At 40.5% G+C, this 19487-nt stretch overlaps 1 protein-coding gene across 41 annotated transcripts in view; it reads right to left on the reverse strand.

The window, feature by feature from the left end:
• Nucleotides 1–19487, reverse strand: part of CADPS (calcium dependent secretion activator) — a 503292-nt gene that overhangs the window by 20078 nt on the left and 463727 nt on the right. The window lies entirely within an intron of this gene.

A 19487-nucleotide genomic window follows, 5' to 3' on the forward strand; every position in this document is an offset into this window, starting at 1 on the left:
ATGCATCCTTGGAACTGAAATCAGATTATTCACAAACAGCATCCGCCCATTGCCTGATTGCTTCTTAGGTACGGGAAGTGCATCGAGAGTTAACAGCATTAACTCGCAAGCAGATTGACGTAAGCAGCTGAATAAGAAATTTGCATACCATATAGAAATGATTATAGAAATCATACTCTAAAATAAGGATTGTAACTCTTGTACGGAACAGAAAGATACAGCGGAGTGCCAACTTTGTCTTTTGAAAACGGGGTTGGTTAATCACATTAGTGCTAATTTCATCATTTGCACATATTAAACTTTCTCTAGTCATGACTCATGAGAGTTTTGTGAGTTGAGGCTGAAGTTCTTATGCAGGAAAATTCACAGTGACTTTAGGGCGTTGTTTTTCTGGGCTAAGGTTGTTTTAATCCCAACTCTCAATAATAATGAAAAAAACCCATGATCTGTACATTCACATAATTTCTATGTTATGCCATGGAAAACATTCAGGTAAATGGGATGCTATGGGTCCAACCACACAGAAAGTTTCCAAGTATAAGATGACAGGCTACTAATATACCATCGAGGAGGCACAGTCCAGAGTCCCCAGGATTCCAACACAACAAAAGCCAACAACTAACACACACACACACACACACACACACACACACACACACATGCGTGTGTGTGTGTGTGTGTGTGTGTATACACGTATATGTACAGAACCCTTTTCCAAAGTCCTCTAAGCAGTGTAAAAATTATATCCATGTCAACTTAGTCAACCGCGTTCTATGGAGGATGATTTCTCATAAGGAAAATACCATCTTCTTAGGAGCCAGAGATGACATTAAGTTTCCTGAGAGCAGTCAATGGGATAACACTCAGGTGCTGGTTTAAGAGCCCTGGCTTTCAAAGAGAAGGTGGTGGCATGAAGGTGGGAGAAAAGATAGCAGGTGGACCAGTCAAGACTTAAACTCCTAGGAGGAAACATTTAGGGGTGTGTGGTGACTGCCCCTATAAAGGAGAACAGAAAAATTTTGATGCCTGGTGCTCAGAGATGAAGAAAAGAAAGACAAAGTGCTGCTTTTTAAAAAGTTAACATGTGTTTTCACCATGTACAGCTGGGTTCTGCTTCCCAATGGCGCCCTTTCCTCTTGCTTTATTTTTAATCTCTGGAAACAACATTCCCCTCTTACCACTTGTCACTGAGCATGACTCTAATTTTTTTTTTTTAATCTTTCTAGGAGGGAAAAAAACCACCCTCACATTTGCCAGATCACTAAGCCAGACCTTATCCTGGGGGAGCCCACCACCCTATTTCTGGAAAGGGCATAAACCCCCAGACCACCATCCATACACAAGACATACATTTGACCCTCCTGGGTGCTCTCAACATCTCCAGATGGTTTTGGATCCACCAGCTAGGAGAGAAGAAGGCTGCATTAGGTCCCCCATTGAAGCATTCAGATGGGTCCAGGATCTGAGCACATAGAGTTAAACTGTAAATTAGCCATGAGTTAATATGTGCAGGCTGGATCCCCCTGCCTTGCCATTAATGCTTTCCGTCCACAAGGCTCCCTCCCCCTTCTCCACCCTCCCTTCCTTTTTTTGAGGCGACAGAATAAGAAATTAAACACTTGTGGGTTCATTCGAAAGAGTGAATGAAATTGAATAAGCTCTCAGTACTTGAGGCGCACAGCGAGTGCCTGAATGGGGCAAACCTCCTAAGTTGAATGGAGTGTCTTTTGGGACCAATTTGTCTCTTTTCACTCTTTATTCTTCCCTTTTTGCTGACAGATGTACAAAGGCGGAACTGCGCCGTGCAGCTTATCCGCAGGCACCCACAGCAGCTGTCACTTTTGTCGAGCAAGTTAATCAAGCAAATGCCACCATATCCCACTTTCTATAAGGAACAACATGTTATAGACAGTAGTCTTGCTAGAAAGAGACTTTATTTTAACTTTGATTGGCTTGGTTCCCCTGCCCCTCCCAATGCTACCCCCTTCCCCCCCAAAAGGAACAGGGTGGGGGATTATGCCCAAGCCAAGGATTTGGCTATGATCACGTTAGATTTACTAATAATATTGTATGGGAGACTGATGACTTGATGTGGAGTTCTTTCCTAGGGGTGGAAGGATGCCCTGGATGTGTTTTTTTTTGAGCACAATATTGTTTGTGCTGGACTCTTAGGCTGCATGGCTCAAGTTATAAAAAGAAAAGCTGAGGGCAGAAAATAGTATTAGGTCAAAAATGTCTTGGATAAATTTTATTCTCTTTTCCTTTGTAAAGCAGGCTGCATTATTTATATATTTCTTTTGATAAACTCCTTTGCTTGGCCAAACTTACAAAGACTACGCTAAACACAAAATAGCATGTCTTTATGCATCTTGCCGTTAGTGATTCTTTAAAATGTACGCCCAAATTTATTTCTAAAGTACATCAACACAGGCAAGCAGGCCTCTGTGTCTCTAATTCTCTGTGAGCCAAGCGGGGGGAGTCTTTAAAAGAATTCTAGCACGTCCACATCCACATACTTCCGTGCCCCACCACTAGTAGGTGGTGTCCAGAAACCACAGGTGGAAGTGAGCTTCAGTAAACAGTGTATAATGCTGACCTCAGCTTCTACCCCAGCAGCCCCCACTCATTTAGGAAATTTAGGAAACCCAAAGTAGACATACTTTGAATAAACAAACTCTTTAGAAACAAAGCATAGAGACAACTTTTCAGTGGCCAAGGGATTTTGCTATGTTCAAGGGCTGGCTGACAGCTGACATCTATCTGGTAAGCTCTTTAAAGCTTTGAGAGTTAAAAAACAATTCCTCCCTCCCATTCCCTCTTCCCTTTTCCCCCTCCTCTCTTCCCCTCCCTCCCTCCTTTTCTTCCTTCCCTCCCTCCTCCTTCCTTCCTTTCTCTTTCATTGCCTTGTCACATAAGCTTTAGCCAGGATTCAGTCAAGGAAGGACTTTGGTGAAACCCAATCACAAATTTTCACATCGTTCACACCTTAGGCATTATTGGATAATAACCACGTAATGACTTCATTGCAACCACATTTGTATTATGCATGGATTGTATGACCATGTTATTCTGTAATGCTGGATTACTTTTCCCCTTCTGTAAAGCACTGCTGATCTGTGAAACCTCATAGTGCCATTGAAAATGTAGCTATGTGGATAAGTTAAGAGTCCAAAGTGCCTCATAGGAAAATCTTAGGCATTGTTGTTGAATTATACCACTGTGTCAAGATTTGCTTAAGGAACTTAAGCTGCTACTCTAAACCATTTATCAACTGTCTGGGATGCAATGGTATTGTGTTACCATCATTCTCCCTGCCCCAAATAAGCCACAAAACGTAATTCTTATGGAATAAAAGATCTCAGACAGAACACAGAGGGAGGTACAGACTGAAAGCTGAAACCCACCCCTTAGTTGGGCCTAGGTAGAAGTAGTTTTTGCAGCACATATGGTATGCAAGCTTCCCCACTGTGCTGTGGTCCCTCTCTGCTGAGGATGGGGTTTCACCCTGAAGTGGGTGCAGTATCGCTTCCTGGGATCTCCCACTTTCAGGTATAGGATCTGCTGGTGTTGGTGGAACTTGAACCCGGTGACAAGGTCCTCACAGTCAGGAGGAGGGAGGGTTGAGTTTTCATTAAGTGATCTGCCTGATTAGCTATGCAACTCCCATCATTGTTAGTGGGCAAGCTGTGACTAATAAGCCACTTTCTACTTGGGGGTTACATTTTCAATTTCTGTCTTAAATACTCTTGTAATACCATGTAGGAAATAGTGACTGTTATAGCACAGTCCCCAGTGGATGCATGCAGGGTGCAGAGCATTCAGGGGAATGGGAGTTTGGGGGCACATGTTTGAATAGAGTTTGTTTGTTTGTTTAGGAAGACATTATGGCTGGGTGTCTACACTACAGCAGAAAGAAAGGAGTCTGCTCTAGGACTGATCACTTCTCAGGCTTCTGAATTTAATGAAGTCAAATGTACCTCTCTCAGTGACTCAACTTCTTTTTCCGTAAATACCTATCTCACAAGGAAGTTATAATAGTTACACAAATGATGACATTTAAGTGCTTAGAGTAGTACCTGGTTCATAGATAGAACACAATAAATACTGGCATTGACTGCCTCAATAGGGATGTTAGGTAACTACCTCCTAGGACTGCTAAGAGAACTTAAAAGAAATAACACCTTCGATAAGATGATGTGGTTATTGCTAACGTACAGTTGGGAAATATACCTAAAAGAAAGCTTAAATAAATTGTATCATTAATATTAAACAGCCATTTATTAAACCCCTCAATTGTTGGGAATCTTTCTGTCTGTTTGCATTTGCCTTTTAGGAGAGCGCTCTCCTTTTCCCTCCCTCCAAAAGTTCTCTTTGGGAATGAATCATAAGAGCAGCTTTCAGGAGTTCTTGCCATGGCACAGCAGATTAAAAATCTAACTGCAGTGGCTTGGGTCCCTGCAGAGGTGCAGGTTTGATCCCTGGCCTGGCACAGTAGGTTAAAGGATCCAGCATGGCCACAGCGGTGGTGTAGGTTACAGCTACAGCTTGGATTCAATCCTTGGCCCAAGGACTTCCATATGCTGTGGGTGTGGCCATAAAAATTTGAAAAAAAAAAAAAAAGGAGCAGCTTTCAGAAAATTGTATGCTAGTAAACATTTCAGCTTCTTCCTTCTAAGGCAAGGGGTATGAAAGAAGGAACAATGTATTTGGAGTTGGGGAAGTGATTAGCAGTACAGTATTGGAAAAGTCACTCTTTTTACATCTTCATGACTGGATAGTGTCCCTTGGGGTTAAGTGGGGTAAAGTCAGGGCCCTGAAAGATCTTGACCCAGAGAATTAGATTCTGTTTCAAATGCTTGGTAAGGCGGAAAATAGAACTCAGACATTTGAGAAAGTGTTTCAAAGGTAGGGGTTGGAACAGAAAAGGTTTTCCAATAAATCTAACAAGTTAGCAACAACAACAAAAAAATAAAATGGGCCAAAATAATTCCTTCCCCATGAAATTAATCAGAACACTACATGTTTAAGAGTTCTGAAAACAAATCAGGTGACAATTGCAAAAATCCATAGAAAGATACTTAAAGGATTTAATTATTTTTTTGAGTTGGAATTAGAAATAGACATTATCTTCCACAAGGTCCACAAGATAGGCTAGAGATTCATCAATACCTATTTAACACACAGTTATTGAGGGTTCACATATTCCAGAACAGGGGGGATAAAAATGGTGAATAAAATAGATAATATCACCACTCTGGAGGGGTGGGTGGAAAAACCATAGTTGAAAGAGATGAGGTCTTTGGGGCCTTGGGGTCCTGGGAAATTCTTTTTGACCTTTAGGTTCCTGTTTTAAAAATGGAAATAATAGTACTTCTCCTATCTCTTTGTATGGTTGTTACAGACATAAAAATGAAAAAGTTATAAGGTTGTTTTGTTGGACACAGAGCAGGAAAAGCATTAATAGAAATAATAGAGCTAAACATGTCATTCAGTATCTTGTATCCTCTAAATCAGTATTTTTCAACCTTACCACTGTTGAAATTTTGGCCAGATAATTTTCTATTGTTGGGGGGTGGGGTGGGTTGCTGTGCCATGCAGGGTAAAGTTCACCATCTACCCATTAGCTGTTAGTAGCATTTCTCCCCCTCATCCCTGTTTGTGACTGTCAAAATGTCTCCAGGCATTTCCAAATAAACCCTGGGTGGACAAAATCATGCATAGTGGAGAAACACAGTTCTCAATCAATGGTTCTTAATTGAATCAAACCCCTGGACCTGTTTAAAAAAAAACAGATGCCTGAGCTCTATCTTAGATCTACTAACTCAGAATCTATGGCAAAGAACTGGGATGAATATGTCTCTAAAATAAAAAAAAATATGTAGCCCTCCAACACCAAAGCCTATCTAATTATGATAAAAAACATCAAACAATCATCAACAGAGGGGTATTCCACAATATGTCTGACCAAAATTCCTCAAAATTTCCAAGACGATCAAAGAGGAGCTTAACATGAGACCCAACTAAATATAATGAGATATTATAAATGGGATCTAAGAACAGAAAAAGAACATCAGGTAAAACTAAAAAGTATGAATAAGCTATGGATCAAAAAATACATTAAGTAATTCTGATGTACACCCCTGGTTAAGAAGCAGACATTAAAAGACAATACAATAATACCTATTAATATATAAAGACTTTAGCTCTTAAGATTTTGGAGCAGCTAAATGCCTACAAAGCAAACATCCAGATGTGTAGATTGGAGTCATCATAACCTGGGTGAAGCTATCACTTGTTTAAGTTCTGGAAAGATCTCTTCAAAGAGAAGTCTCGCCAAGACTGATGAAACTACAGTGTTGGTGAACCAGGGATTCTCCCAGAGGAAGCAGTAATGTCTCCTTGTTTAGTGCCCAAGGACAGAATCCTACCTCTTTTTCTTTCCCAAATCCTAGATGTCTGTAGATTCAGCCCAGGGCTGCCTCTTCTGGGGAACTATGTCTGAGGCTCCATCCCAGTGGGAACCTGCTCTACTTTAAAACAGATTTTCTTAAGGAAACGCTCCTACACTGTTGGTGGGGATGTAAATGGGTGCAGCCACTGTGGAGAACATTATAGAGGTTCCTCAAAAAACTAAAAATAGAGCTACCATAAGATCCAGCAATCCCACTCCTGGGAATATATATATCCAGAGAAAATTCTAATTTCAAAGGAAACACACACTCCAGTATTCATAGCAGCACTATTCACAATAGCCAAGGTATGGAAATAACCTAAATGTCCATTGACAGAGGCTTGGATAAAGAAGATGTGGTACATATATATAATGGAATACTACACAGCCATAAAAAGAATGAAATAATGCCATTGGCAGCAACATGTATAAAACTAGGTATTCTCATACTATGTGAGGTAAGTCAGAGAGAGACAAATATCATATGATATCATTTATATGTGGAATCTAAAAAATGAGACAAATGAACTTATTTACAAAATAGACTCACGGACATAGAAAACAAACTTATGGTTACCAAAGGGGAAAGGTTGGGGGGGGAGGGTAAATTAATAGTTGGGGATTAGCAGATACAAACTACTACATATAAAATAGATAAACAACAAGGTCCTACTGTATGGCACAGGGAACTATATTCAATGTCTTGTAATAAACCACAATGGAAAATAATCTGAAACTATATATGTAAAACAGAACCACTTTGCTAGAAACTAACACAGCATTGTAAATCAACTACACTTCAATTAAAAAAAAAAGATTTTCTTTGGGGATCCTGCAGCACAGCTGGGCCTTTTGTTACTTGCTATAATAGTCTCTGACCATTTCATCTCTGGCTTTTCAAATCCTATTGATGTGGAATGTATCACTACTTTTCTTCTCTCTGTTGCAAAGCCTGCCTTAGCATTAGGTAAGGATGGGCATTGGTTTTTGCATTACTACCACTACTGATGGAGACCACAACAACAAGAAGAGATATTTGTGACTAATGTCTATGCACCAAGCACCATCATGGTATAGGCATTCCCTCATTTAGTTCTCCTAAAGAGCTACATTACTGTTTTTATCCCTATTTTTTTACAGAGGAGGAAAGTGAGCTTTGATAAGGTTAAATAAGTTACCCAAAGTCACACAGCAATTAAGTGGCAGATGCAGAAATTGACCTTGGGGATGTCTTACTGCAGAACCTATGCTGCTCTTACTGCTTGATGTAAAGGAGATGGTTCCTGGGAGTTCCTATTGTGGCTCAGTAGGTTATAAACCCGACTAGTATCCGGGAAGATGGGGGTTCAATCCTTGGCCTCAATCAGTGGGTTAAGGATCTGGAATTGCCATGAGCTGTGGTATGGGTCACAGACACAACTTGCTGTGGTGTAGGTGGCAGCTTCAGCTTCAATTTGACCCTTAGCCTGGGAACTTCCATATGCTGCATGTGTGGCCTTAAAAAAAAAAAACGGGACAGTTCCCTAAAAATTGGAAAGGGCACCTTCTAATAGAAGGAAGCTGTAGTGATTCATTTAATGGGACAAGATAGAAGTTTTTACTGAAGTACAGAAGTTTCATGGGAACTACTCATAGATGAGGGCTAAGTTCCAGCTGAGAAAGGTAGGTATTGATGATCTTCGGTTTTTAATTTTTAGACCTCAAAAGATGTCTTTGGATAAAGCCTGTAAAAAGGATTTTTGAAACTAGATTCTGATACGTCTGCCAAGTAGAGTATTTCTTAGAGACAGTCACTGGAATCCCTTGGTGAGAAAATGATCCACAGATAATGCTCATCATTTATACCAAATTTAAACTTAAAGAGCCCATATCATTAAAGGATTTTTAAACTACTGACATTTTGAGCTGGATAATTCTTTCCTGTGGGGCTGTCCTGTGCATCTAAGGATATTTAACAGCATCCCTGGCCTCTACCCACTAGATGCTAATTGTACCTTTCCATTTGTGACAACCAGAAATGTCTCCAGACATAGCTGAATGTCCCTGTGGGAAAAATCACCTTGAGGTAAAAAACAGTGAGCTTTTAACTCTCCAAACTAGTGAGGTACCAAACACCTGTTCCCTGCCACCCCCAGGCCAAATAATAACTTTTTTGAACAAAAGGGTATGAGGTAGGCTCAAGGATGTGTTGTACAACACGGGGGAATATAGCCAATATTTTGTAATAATTAAATGGAAAGTGACTTTTAAAAAGTGTATAAAAAATAGGAGTTTCCGTCGTGGCACAGTGGTTAACGAATCCGACTAGGAACCATGAGGTTGCAAGTTCGGTCCCTGCCCTTGCTCAGTGGGTTAATGATCCGGCGTTGCCGTGAGCTGTGGTGTAGGTTGCAGACATGGCTCTGATCCCGCGTTGCTGTGGCTCTGGCGTAGGCCAGTGGCTACAGCTCCGATTCGACCCCTAGCCTGGGAACCTCCATATGCCATGGGAGCGGCCCAAGAAATAGCAAAAAGACAAAAAAAAAAAAAAAAAGTGTATAAAAAATAAAAAGTTTTAGGGAGTCGTGGCTCAGCAGTTAATGAACTCCACTAATATCCATGAGGATGCAGGTTAAATTCCTGGTCTTGGTCAGTGGGTTAAGGATCTGGCATTGTTGTGAGCTGTAGTGTTGGATCTGGCATTGCTATCGCTGTGGCCAGCAGCTACAGCTCCAATTTGACCCCTACCCTGGGAACCTCCATATGCTGTGAGTGTGGCCCCCCCCAAAAAAAGACCCAAAAAAATTTTAAAAAAGCAAATGGAAAGAAAAAATGACTTAGAGAATTTCATGAGGAAACTCATGAATTTAACTTTGCTTATTTTACATATTATTTTATGCAATATTATGTATTATGTGTTCTTTCCAAAATTTTTTTACACAAAAAATGGGTGGGGCTTTCATATCCTGGTTAGCAGGAAGATATGACAATTAATAATAATTCCATCCTGGGTAAGACCTGGAGATTTGCTGGTATAACTGGCATTAGTCCAGGGATGGTTAGGGTGAAGAATTCTGCCAAAGGCAGTCAAGGTAACCCAATGTGGCAAGTGGCGTTATCATTATAAAACCTTCTGACTTGGGAGTATTCATACTGGTGGCGAATCGCTAGACTCCATTAACTTGATTTTTAGTCACCTCAGCAGGAGTTAAATAGAACAGGAGGCTGTTAATTCTCTTCTATTTATTTTTTTTTATTTTTTTTGTCTTTTTGCTATTTCTTTGGGCCGCTCCCATGGCATATGGAGGTTCCCAGGCTAGGGGTCGAATCGGAGCTGTAGCCACTGGCCTACGCCAGAGCCACAGCAACGCGGGATCTGAGCCGTGTCTGCAACCTACACCACAGCTTATGGCAACGCCGGATCATTAACCCACTGAGCAAGGGCAGGGACCGAACTTGCAACCTCATGGTTCCTAGTCGGATTCGTTAACCACTGCGCCATGATGGAACTCCTAATTCTCTTCTGAATTGGCAATTGGGAATGAATGCAGTGTTCTAGTTGAGCCTTCTTTCCAGGTTTTTGGACACATGAAAATAAGTTGTAGCCACATGGTAGAAGCAACAATTTTTTTTTTTTTTAAATCAAGGTCCAGGTGCAATTATAAAAAGCAAAGCAGTTGGGGGAGGCCAAAGTGGGAATCCGTACTGCTGATCTAACACACTTCTCCAGATCCCTCCCATGGCTCAGAGAGGGACTGACTACTCTGGAGAGAGACAGTGAGGGGATGAAGAGTTTGGGACGTCTCCTAAGCTGGTCCTCTCATTGCATGAAGCCCTTCAAACATAATCTACTTCCAAGTCCTGCACAGCTCCCAAGCTAACTCTGGGCTTGACAAGTGGATACTTTGTTGTTGATGTTATACACACTCATCAAGTGTGTGTGAAGGTGGACGCAGAGGGACATGCGACACGCTGCCAGGTAGGGCTCCCATGTATACATGCAGCATTAACCTTTTTTCTTGCTCATCCAGATCAATGGCTCTCAAACAGGAGTGATCTGGACACCCCCACCCCCTCCCAGGGGACATGTGGCCACGTCTGGAGACATTTTTGGTCGTGACTGCTGAGAGGGGTTTGCTACTGGCACCTAGTGAGTAGAAGCCAGGGATGCTGCTCAACATCCTTCAATACAGAGGCCAGCAGCCCACAACAATCGCCTGGCTCAGAATGTCAGTATTACAGAGGGCAGGAAACTCTGCTCTTGGGAGGGAGAGACCTATAATAACCTACACATTATACTACATATGATGAAATCATTTCACTGATTACCACCAAGATTTTTGAAAAATGGAATAGAAAATATCAGACTGCATCACATAGAGGGTAAATATTGTTTCATAAATGATTTTGCATGTGTGTATGCATGCATGTGCTTGTGTGTTATGTGTGTATACATAAATACTGGTAAAATTTGCTTCTTACTGTGAGTCATGGGCAAATAAGAGATTTGCTGATCTTACTCTGTACTTCTCAAACTTTAATATGCCTTTGAATCAATGGAGGATCTTGTGAAAATGTAGCTTCAGATTCATTTTGGCTGGGGTTAGGGCTGAGATTCTGTGCCTCTTACAAAAACTCCCAGGGACAGCTGATGCTGAGGGTTCAAGGACCACATTTTGAATAATATGAACCTAGATTATATTTAAATTCATTCATTAAAAATTTTAGGGCAAGTGATTATGACTTTAGACATGATGAGACAGTGAAATCCTTCAATAGTAGCCTCTACAGAGCCTGGTAAGGAGAGAGAGGGTTACTTGGTTAATTACTAGGACTTAGTAGAACTCTATCTTGCAACACAGTGTGATAATATTTGTTCCACAAAATGTGCCTTGGCTACTGTGTGTGTATGTGTGTGTGCTTGCACGTGCGTGCATTCAAGTACATGTGTGATATGTGTAAGGGTCTGTCACTTCCTGCCTCCATGCACTAAGTCTGCCATAAGAAAAAAAACAAACCTTTTCTAAGATAGAAAAGTATTGTGTGGGTCACATTAGCATGGATACTGTGACCTTAATGTAACAGAGCAATCAGCCTGGCTTCTTAGAATGATTATTGGAACATTCTTTGCTGGAAAAGAAAACAAATTAACTGTATTCACCAAATGTCTCCTGGAACACAGAAAGCTGTTCTCGTAAAGGCACTTAGCAAAACTCTTCCTTGCACACAGGCGCTAGAAAAAATTCAAGACTGGTTTTTATATAAGGTTTGCCTGAAAGTCAACAAGATCGATTTCTGTGAATGGCTTTAGATGAAGCTAGCCAGATTAGAAAGAGCTACTTGAAGACATGTCCCTGAAATATAAATCTGTAAGCATGATGCTAACAGAAAACAAATACTTCCTTTGGGATAGTAATAACCCATTTGATACAACTAATCCAAATATATTAAAACTACCTTATTTTTTCTGCATATACGGTTGGTGAAACCTCAAATTGCCTAGGCATGGAGAGAAGCCTTCCCATATTCATATGGACTAGAAATGTGTTTTTATACTTATGACTCCAAAAGAAAAATAATGAATTGTTATCATTTACTTGTTATTGTGAAGGCCATAGGGGAAGAAAAGATGTATATTTGCATATGAGTTTCATTGCAATAGGGCAGCAGAGGCATCAAAACACTTCTTTCCAACCCCTGTCATGTTAAAGATCAAAAACTTCTATTTTGAGTGCCTTATTCTTTTGGCTTAATATTTTGTTAAAATTGCAAATATTCCAACAAGGACAGCACTAAATCTTCTTCATCTTAATAGAGGAGGAAATAGCACATCTGCTAAAAGCAGAATTCGATGATGGGAAGTAGGGAAATCATGAAGACAGTAGGACTTTAAAGGGCACTAGAGGATAAAAGTCATGAGGATGAACTTGGATTGTCTTATACTCCTAGCTTAGAAAGGTCCTGAGTCTGAGGTTCACACCCAAGAACCCATACCCTAATCATATGTGTGTGTGTGTGTGTGTGTGCATGTGTGCATGCATGCGTGTGTGCATGCACATGTGTGTGTGTGTGTATGGATATATATTCCTTATAACATTACAAATCAAAGTGGACAGGCCTAATACTTCTCATTTCCCTCTTACTCTCTGTCCAATTCCCATATTCTTCTTGGGAAATGACATTCCTCTATAGCTCTAATGCAAGGCCCAGGACATGGTTTAACTGCCAGAATTTACTTTGGTATTCCCAGTTATGTGTGTGTGGGGGGGAATCCATTGTCTCTCCTTTCCTGGTTCATTTTGGATTTGTTTTTACGTTCCAATATATAAAATCCACACAGAATCTAAAGGGTATCCTAGTAGTCTGGAGAACAAGCTGTTTAGTCTCATAATTGAGGATGAGAGGGACAAGGTCATAGTTCAATTAAAGTTTGATCTAAAGAGTATCGAAAGCTCAGCTTCAGACTGATTTGAAGGGCTTAATTTCACATTGATAACTGCAAGGAAAATCCTCAGAAAATTAACCAAGATACCTTCTGAATGATCTAAGGTGCAGAGGGAAGTTAAAGTTCCTGGTCTAAGATTTTTACCAAAGCAGTGAGATAAGAAATACTGGAGGAGTTCCCATTGTAGCACAACAGAAACAAACCCGACTAGAATCCATGAGGAGGCGGGTTTGATCTCTGGCCTCGCTCAGTGGGTTGGGAATCTGGTGTTGCCTTGAGCTGTGGTGTATGTCACAGATGTGGCTTGGATCCTGCATTGCTGTGGCTGTGGTATAGGCTGGCAGCTGTAGTTCCGATTCAAACCGTAGCCTAGGAACTTCCATATGCTGAGAATGTGGCCCTAAAAAGAAAAAAAAAAAAAAGAAATGAACCAGGACCTCAGACATACCCATCTAGCTCATAGCTCAGGTATCTGTGCCTTAGTATATGAAATAAAATCCCTGCAGCTTTTTGTATGGCCAGCTTGTTCCATGACCTCTGTGGATTTCTTGCTGTCTAGCTTTTTTTTTTTTTTTTTAATACTTTCAGAAATTCTCCCTACATACAGAAAACAGTTTTTTTTTTTTTTTAAACCCTGGTTGAATTATGCTGAGTTACTAATTATGTCCAAAAGAGCTACTTGGTTGAATTCAGCTAGATATTTTTTTTTTTCCTCCTCAAATCAGTTCTATGTTTAGATAGTAATAAACTCCTCCAGTCTGCAGAACAATTGGCACGGCGGTCCCTTTAACAAGTCGGGATCATGAAAAAAGGGCCAGTGCTGGTAAAAAGAAATTTAAAGTACATCACAACCAGATAAAACATGTGGCCCTGTATCCCTGTATCAGAGCCTGGGTTGCAAAAACCAACCATAGAGAATATTTTTGGGACAAGAGGGAAATTTTGAATATGGACAGTCTATCAGATGAACACTTACTGACATGGAAAATCAAGACCGTTAACTTAAAAACAGCAATTTTTACTCACTTATTTTGGTTAAAAGAACTTAATGTATCCTAAGGACATATAAAAAGATCCAGAGAATAAACACTCAAATAAGAATCTCTGCCTGATGGACATGTAATGTTTTCTTATTTTTGCTTAGCTATATTTTCGAAATGTCTCCAGTGGACATTTATTCCATCTGTCATAATAAAAGGTATTAACTCCTCCCCTCTCCACCCCAAAAACTCCTCATGTTATAAGGCCAATTCTGATTTACATGCCAATGCGATGCACTTTTGTTTAGGGAGGAGGGACAGGTCATTTTAAAGTCACTGGAAGGAACAAATAGTTCTGTGAGACAATGAGGATTATGACGATAATAAAAGACTTGCTGAATTGTTAACTATGCCAGGCTACACCAGTACTTATTTAGTCCCCACAACAAAGGGAAGAAGTCATTTTCTTTACAGATGAAGAAAATGAGGCTCAGAGAGGTTAAACAATTCACCTGAAGTTAAACAGCTCAGAAGTGACAAGACCAGGACCCTTCTCCTGTCTGGCTTACTTCAAAAGCCCCAGTCCTGACCATGGCTCTTCTGCCTGTTTCTGTGCTACATTTTACCGAAAGTAAAAAGGTACCAGGCTGCTGTACATTTATGTAATCCTAAGCAAGCTTGGGGTTAATGGCTGAAAGTGACAGCAAGATTCTCATAGCATCTTGGAATGAAGATGGAGCTTTGTTGAACAAGAAAAAAGATGCCTGGGAAAAGCCTTTCCATTTAGTGATGATGAGGATGAGGATGTGACGATGATGGTGGCTGACACTTACCAAATGCTTCCTTGGAGCCCGATGCTTGCAGGAGCTCACGGCACATCACCCTCATAATGATTCCATGAGAAGGTTCTGCTTATTACCATCTCTGTTACACAGATGAATCAGCTGAAGCTCTGAGAGATTAAACACCTTGTCCAAAGTCACCCAGCTTGTAAGGATTAAGGGTGAGGTCTGAAGGCTCCAGAAGCAAGGCCCGTGCTCACTACCTAAGAGCTCCCATGAAGGGACAGCCGAACCTGCTTATTGCTTTAGAGAGGAGCTAACTCACTATCTTAGTGTCTTGAATGCCACATGCCTTGATTTCTCTCATCACCCCCCTCAAACTGCAACCTATCACACTGGTGAATCTTGTGTACTTTTGGAGGTAGTTTCCCTCACCTGGACAGGTGGCCACATACATTATAGCATCACCTAATAGCAACGATAACAAGGCTTTCCTTCTGGCCAGTCTTTCTGTGCTTACTTCCTAGAGCAGGGTGGCTCCTACTCTGATTGATATATGTTCATGTAGAGAGTGCACTTGTAATTTAATCAGGTCATTAAAAATAAAGTTCTCTCTGGCTTCATATAGAAATACAGCAAATATATTTTAATGCACAGAGGTTTCATTTTTCAAATTACCCCTTTAAAGGGACACATTCACACTCAATTACTGTGCTGACACATAAAGTGGACAAATATACGGTTTGATAATGGAACAGCAAATTAAAATCTATGCGAGGCAAAGGATACGGAGTGGCGGCCCCATCCGAACCCGATCGTGCTGCCTGATTAAGAGCTTACGAGGCAGTTTGGTGAGGGGCCCTTTCCTGATCTGATAACTGCCACGGAGAAGCCAAATGCAGAGTCAATCTGCAAGTACTTAATCCTCCAGAAGGCAGATTAAGTGTATAATTGACCTATATAATCCATGTATCATCTCCAGTCAACTGTTCTCTGGGCCCGGTTCACAGGGATACGGGGCCTGAAGAAAGGCAGTGTGGATGCAGCATTACCCCCACTGTGGATGCCATCCAAGTTCGAGATGGCTTTTTAATCACTCATCTCCGAGCCTGTGAGGTTTAAGCAGATGAATTCGCCCTAAGCACATCTCTTTTAATCCCGATTTTCTTCTCAGTCTGTATCTTCAAGAAGTACAAGGAGGAAAGAAAATAAATTAATTTTTGTTTAGACCTTGAGATCTTAGGTGCTTCTCTTGATGATCTGATCTCTAATTTCAAAAAGCATGTTTTTGTTTCGGGGAAGATGTTGAATTAATCACCAGAGAAGGGGGGAAAAGCCATCTGCATGATTTATGGACACTCAAGCTTTAAATCACTGTCTTTGAGAGTTATTTCTTGGGCTGTGCTTTCCTTTTCAGTTGCTGCTTTAGGAATATGGAGATTATTCGGCTCCGTGTTTTATCTTTTCTTTAAAAGTCAGCAATAATTTTCAAAGAGGCTGAGCTCTCACTTGAGTCTGACAGCAATCGGATTCTCTTTTGAAACAGTCAGTATCTTTAACATAATTTCAATTCCTTGTCATTATACGTATTGGACTATTCTCTTGCCCTACACTCCTGAATGTTTTTGTCTCAAAATGTTATAAACTGTGATGTTGCAGCAACTGAAACCAGTTGACAAGGGCTAAAAAAAATGGACAAAAAAGCAGATGAAAAAATGTACAGCTGCATATCTGAAATGCCAAGAAAAATGGGATTCTTTTTCCAGCCAGCACTAAAGTTTTCTTAGGTGTGTGACTAAAAAGGTTGCTGGCATTTTAGAGAAGATATAGGTAAAGCAATTGTTGATAAACACAGAATTTTTCACTGCACTGAAAAGACCTGGTTGAGGCAATGTTCTGCCTGGATTTCTTCAATCCACCTAGAAAATGTCTGTTTAAAAAAAAATTTTGGTGAAGATGAATTTGGAAAGCTGCTCTTAAGTTACATAATAAAATAGATAAAAATGCAGAACATTAAATATAGAGCCCCAAATGCTATGCCGATAATCTCCCACAAGCACCCAATTCCAGCCAGAAGTACAATGACGAGGCAAAGAAAAAAAAAAACAGCTCAGACAGAGAGAGAGAAAGTGTCCTGAAATACAGGCCTGGTTAAAACAGAAGATGTGCTCATTAAATGACCAACTATTAGTTCAAATAGTCTCAGATACAGACACACACTAAAGCCATCCAGCCTTTTCCACGAGATACATGAAGAAAGACAAAAAAATGGGAATATTCCTGCAGAGAAAGAACTTAAAGGACTTATCAGGTAAATAAAACTAAGACTTTGAAATACAGCTAAAAACACAACAGGAACTCTGAGAAACATGCGTCTGAATGACAGATGCCAGCAGGAACTAAAAACCAGAGAATGACACAACAGTCAAAATCAACAACCTCCAAACAGCAAACAATCTCGGAGAAATATATATTTTTCCTCATTCTGAATGCTAATTTTCTATTATTCATTTTTGCCATTTATCAAAATGCAACAATTTGGAAGAGAAACCTCTCAGATCAACAAGTTTTTCTCAAGAGCTTTCTGCCAATTGTTTAGAAACCCGCCCCAGGACCATTATTGTTAAGAAGGGAAATGAAAAAGTAACTTCAGCGTAGCAAGAAATTTAGGGTGGGAGGTTTTGCAGCCCCTTTTGCCTTAATATTCTGATTCCCTGTGTAGCGGGGTGGACATGAGCGCCTTGCAGAGCGTGTATATGTAAAGAAATAAACACCATGCCTGAGGAAACAGAAGCCGAAAATAATCAAACATGTTGGTAATCTGATGTTTTGCTGCTAGATTATAGAAAAAACACTAAGTACTGAATTAAATTACCGGGGCTGCATGGTAATGAAGCTTTTTGAGAAGCTCTGGGTTTTTGCGAATGACAAATGTTTTAAATCCATGACAGATTCAAGAACTTTTTTTGCACTACATCAGTTAGGTTGCCTAGCACCAATATTCTGTAAATTAGGGGAGCAGGTTATTTGGAAAGTAAGGAAGTAAATGGCAAAGAAATTCGTTATCGCTAAATAAGCTACTGAACATTTTTTTCCACAGGGGTGGGAGTGATGCTTGGTGAATGATTGTAATAGTTAAGTTTTACAAGCAGATATTCAGGGAAGAGTAATTAAGATTCCTTTGAAAAAACATAACTGGGACACTATGAGATTCAATTGTGGGGATTCTTATAATGTTACTGATGCCATTTTATGCTGGTCAGTATAATTCCACAAAAGAACTTGACATACTCATGGATTTTTGAATGACCTGAAACGAAATTTGCAGCTTGAAAAGCATACTCTTAGGGATGTTTCTTTCCATTATCGATTCACATAAATGACCAGAGGGCTTGAATTTGCCTGCATTCTTAAACAGTCGGGCAAGTCCAGTTTTACCATCTGTGCTAGCCAAGGCTACACTCTTATTTGAAATAAAGACTCAGTTGTGCTTTCCCTTTAAAAAAAAAAAAAAAAAGCCCCAGAAAAGGACACTTTGCCTTGCTGCCTTCAACAAAGCTACCTTAAACAAAAATTCCCCCTCATCCTTCATTTTAAAAACAATAACGAGAGCAGGGTAGGTTATTTGTCAATGAAGCAGTAGGCTGAACTGCAGATTGAATGTCAAATTCAGTACTGGATGTTTGAAAGTTTTAGAGTACTCAGGGATTTTCATATACACCCTCACACGGGAACAAGCACACACACACACACACTCGAGGGCCACACAAAACCGAGAATCAGAAGATATTGATCAAAAGGGAAAAAACCAAGTCAACCTAGGCATTGAAAAGAACAACCCACAGGCTTCTGGAAAATTGGTAGCCTGGAATTTCATTTAGTGGTGATGGGCAGAGTGTCCACCCTCCAAAATGCAGACCCGAGGGTGCTGCCTGCCTGCTTTCAATGCCTATTGGCTGGGCGATTGTGTCCCAGACATTCTAGGCTCAGTACTTTCATAAAGGCACACATGCAGAGAGGGGCGAGGACCTGCCGGTGAGCTTTATGCATGTATGAGGCATTCTCAGTGGATGTGGGCCATGCTAGAAGATGTACACAGGAAGATTATTTGATTCTAATTCATGCCACTTGATATAATGTGATAAAACATTTGACATGAGAGATAAGTTCCATTTTAATCCAAGGGAGGACGGGTGGGAATTAAAAAGTAAGAAGGGTTTTTCTCAAAGAAAGGTGATGCAGAGGAAAGAGCGGTTTTGAGCACAGAAAGGGGATGATTAGAAAAAAAAAAAAGAAAGAAAGAAAGACAGGAGCCTTTTCAACACATGAGGAAAGCAAATGAGCTGGAAGACAAAGCATATAAAAGTCAGGAGCTGCAGAGTCTTAAGCAGTGCCAACAATGAGCTCACTTAGCCATGGAACAAAAACACACACACACACACACACACACAAACTCAATGTAAATTGCTGAACACAATCACAGGAAAAATATAGAAACACGGATTCCATAGTAGACCAAAACATTAATGTTCGGGCTGGCACTAAAAATACGGAAACCTGGACAGGAGGAGCTCACGCTTCACAAGACAGAAGTAGGCTGTACAATTAGAGCCACACGGAGACAAGTATGTCAGCTTCCATGCACTCTGGCCGGGTCTACACTGGCAAATTCGGTAGAAACTTGAAAGAAAATATCTGGCTAAATTAGGCAGCCCCATCTGCTTTGGCCTGAAAGAGGCAGGCGATTTGAGACCAAAGCAGATTTTTTTTTTCTTTTTTCCTTTTTTTTGCTTTTTGCCTCAGTGGCTTGCTTTGGAAGGGCAGATGTAGTCTCAGTGGAAGTAAGATTG

This window comes from Sus scrofa, chromosome 13, assembly GCF_000003025.6.
Source record: "Sus scrofa isolate TJ Tabasco breed Duroc chromosome 13, Sscrofa11.1, whole genome shotgun sequence".
NCBI lineage: Eukaryota > Metazoa > Chordata > Mammalia > Artiodactyla > Suidae > Sus > Sus scrofa.